This window comes from Zalophus californianus, chromosome 1 (genome assembly GCF_009762305.2).
Source record: "Zalophus californianus isolate mZalCal1 chromosome 1, mZalCal1.pri.v2, whole genome shotgun sequence".
NCBI classification, from domain to species: domain Eukaryota; kingdom Metazoa; phylum Chordata; class Mammalia; order Carnivora; family Otariidae; genus Zalophus; species Zalophus californianus.
The window spans coordinates 8738298-8741608 of record NC_045595.1 but is presented as its reverse complement, the minus strand read 5'-3'; positions in this window follow the sequence as shown (position 1 = coordinate 8741608).

Sequence of the window (3311 nt, the reverse complement as noted above, 5' to 3'; positions counted from 1 at the left end):
AGGTCATGATCCTGGAGTCCCAGGATCGAGTCCCACATCGGGCTTCCTGCTCAGCGGGGAGTCTGCTTCTCCCTCTGACCCTCTTCCCTCTCGTGCTTTCTATCTCTCATTCTCTCTCTCTCAAATAAATAAATAAAATCTTAAAAAAAAAAGGGGGGGGCGCCTGGGTGGCTCAGTTGGTTAAGCGACTGCCTTCGGCTCAGGTCATGATCCTGGAGTCCCGGGATCGAGTTCCGCATTGGGCTCCCTGCTTGGCGGGGAGTCGGCTTCTCCCTCTGATCCTCCCCCATCTCATGCTCTCTCTCTCTCTCTCATTCTCTCTCTCAAATAAATAAATAAAATCTTTAAAAAATAAAAAAAATTAAAAAATTAAAAGAATTTTTTGGGGTGCCTGGGTGGCTGAGTCATTAAGCGTCTGCCTTCAGCTCAGGTCATGATCCCAGGGTCCTGGGATCGAGCCCCGCATCGGGCTCCCTGCTCCTCGGGAAGCCTGCTTCTCCCTCTCCCACTCCCCCTGCTTGTGTTCCCTCTCTCGCTCTGTCTCTCTCTGTCAAATAAATAAATAAATAAATAATCTTAAAAAAAAAAAAGAATTTGTAGAACTCAACACCAAACAACCAAATAATCCAATTAAAAATGGGCAGAATACATGAACAGACATTTCTCCAAAGACATACAGGTGGCCAACAGATACATGAAAAGTTGCTCAATATAATTTATCATCAGGGAAATGCAAATCAAAACCACAATGAGATGTCACATCACACCTATCAGAATGGTGAAACTCAGAAACACAGGAAAAAACATGTTGGTAAGGATGTGGAGGAAAAGGAATCTTCATGCACTGTTGGTGGGAATGCAAACTGGTACAGCCACTGTGGAAGACACTCTGGAGGTTTCCTGAAAAATTAAAAATAGAATGACCCTGTGATCCAGTAATCGAACTACTGGGTATTTACCCAAAGAATACGAAAACATTAATTCCAAAGGATATATGCACCCTGATGTTTATAACAGTATTATCTACAATAGCCAAATTATGGAAGCGGCCCAAGTGTCCATTGATGGTGACTGGATAAAGATGTGGGGGATGCCTGGGTGGTTCAGTTGGGTAAGCATCTGCCTTCAGCTCAGGTCATAATCTCAGGGTCCTGGGATGAGCCCTGGTTTGGGTCAGGCTCCCTGCTCAGTGGGGAGTCCTCTCCCTCTGCCCCTCCCCACGCCTGTGTGCATGTGTGCTCACTCTCTCTCTCTCTCTCCCTCTCTCAAATAAATAAAATCTTTTTAAAAAAAGATGTGGTATATATGTACAATGGAACATTACTCAGCCATAAAAAAATGAAATCTTGCCATTTGGAATAACATGGCTGGAGCTAGAGAGCATAAGGCTAAGCGAAATAAGTCAGTCAGAGAAAGACAAATACCATATGATTTTATTCATGTGTGGAATTTAAGAAATGAAACAAACGAACAAACAAGAAAAAGGAGACAGACCAAAAACAAACTCTTAGCTATAGAGAAAAAACAGGTAGTTACCAGAGGAGAGATGGGTGGGGATAGGTGAAATAGGTAATGGGGATTTCACTTACCAGGATCACACTTACCAGGGCGCCTGGGTGGCTCAGTTGGTTAAGTGTCTACCTTCTGCTCAGGTCATGATCCCAGGGTCCTAGAATCTAGCCCCTCATTGGGCTCCTTGCTCGGTGGGTAACCAGCTTCTCCCTCTCCCTCTGCCTCTGCTTGTGCTCTCTCTCTCTGTCCAACAAATAAATAAAATCTTTAAAAAAAAGAGTACATTTACCTTGATGAACACTGAGCAGTATATGGAATTGTTGAACCACTATATTGCACACCTGAAACTAATATAACACTGTGTTAACTACACCGGAAAAAAAAAGAAAAGAAAAGAAAAGGAAGTATCTTCCCATCCCTCAATTCTTTTTTTTTTTTAAAGAGTTTATTTATTTACTTGACAGAGAGACAGCATGAGCGGGGGAAGGGGCAGAGGGAGAGGGAGAAGCTTAACTGACTAAGCCACCCAGGTGCTCCTCTCAATTCTTGAAGCTGAATAAGAACTTTTCTTCTGTTGTCTGGCTGACTGGCTGTTGATGTTACTGCCTGCAGTGTCCCCATTGTGGGAAGAGCACTGGCTGAAAACTGGCCCTCCTTGTCTCTCTTCATTGAGATCAGTTATGGTTCTTTACCTCTGCCCCTCAGTTGCCACCTGATAGATGGCTCCAGGGATGCTTCTTAATCCCTGGGCATGGTGGAGATATTGCTGCAGTCTAGGAGGATTTTGGTGGCTCGGTTTGACCCAGACGGTGACCACTTCCTCAGAGAATTGATCTCTCACAGAGTGATTCCAGCATTGTCAGAATGAAGGCTACTCTCTAGTATACTAGACTCACCCATCAGTAGGATTGTTATTTCGATGAAACCCAGTTTTCTGGGAAGTCTCATTATAGATGGGATTAACTGGTGTAATCACAAGAAAGGAATGGATCAGGACCATGGGGAGTGATTGGATCGCCTGTGAGAGAGTCCCTGCTTACATTTTCCGTGGGATCCAAATTTTTCATGTCAGAAACATTTTTTTTTCTTTTTTTTAAAAGATTTTATTTATTTATTTGAGAGAGAGAATGAGACAGAGAGAGAGAGCATGAGGGGGGAGAGGGCCAGAGGGAGAAGCAGACTCCCCGCCGAGCAGGGAGCCCAATGCGGGACCCGATCCCGGGACTCCAGGATCACGACCTGAGCCGAAGGCAGTTACTTAACCAACTGAGCCACCCAGGCGCCCCTGTCAGAAACATTTTCTAAAGTTAACCCATTGTAAACCCAGAAGTCACTTTTCATCTGAAGTGATGGTTTGGTTTTGGTTCCAATGATGTTTTTCTGAATCTGACTGAAGCTTTGGAAGGATGCCCACCTAATGCATCCCTGGTATCTGCCTGTGCACCTTTTTGCCAAAAGTGCCATGTCAGACTCCGGCTGTTCAACAAAGACCAAAATGGAGCCAGACTCATTATTGCGTCTGGAGAGTCACGTTTAAGTGTCTGTGTTTGCAAAAAAGGATCAGAGTTTTAGGAGCGGACTGGCAGCACTGTGTTCGAAAGCGCGTGTTCCCCGACAGGGCGCCTTCTGGCCGGCGTTAGGCTCAGACACCTAACCTCCGGCCCCGCTGTCACTCAGGCGTGAGGGGGCGAGGCCTTGCGAACTGTCCAATCAGCGGCGGCGGCGGCGAGGCGGTGGGTGGGGCGACGCTCCGCAACCACCCCGGACGTCGCTGCTCTTTTCAGCCTCCCTGGGGATCG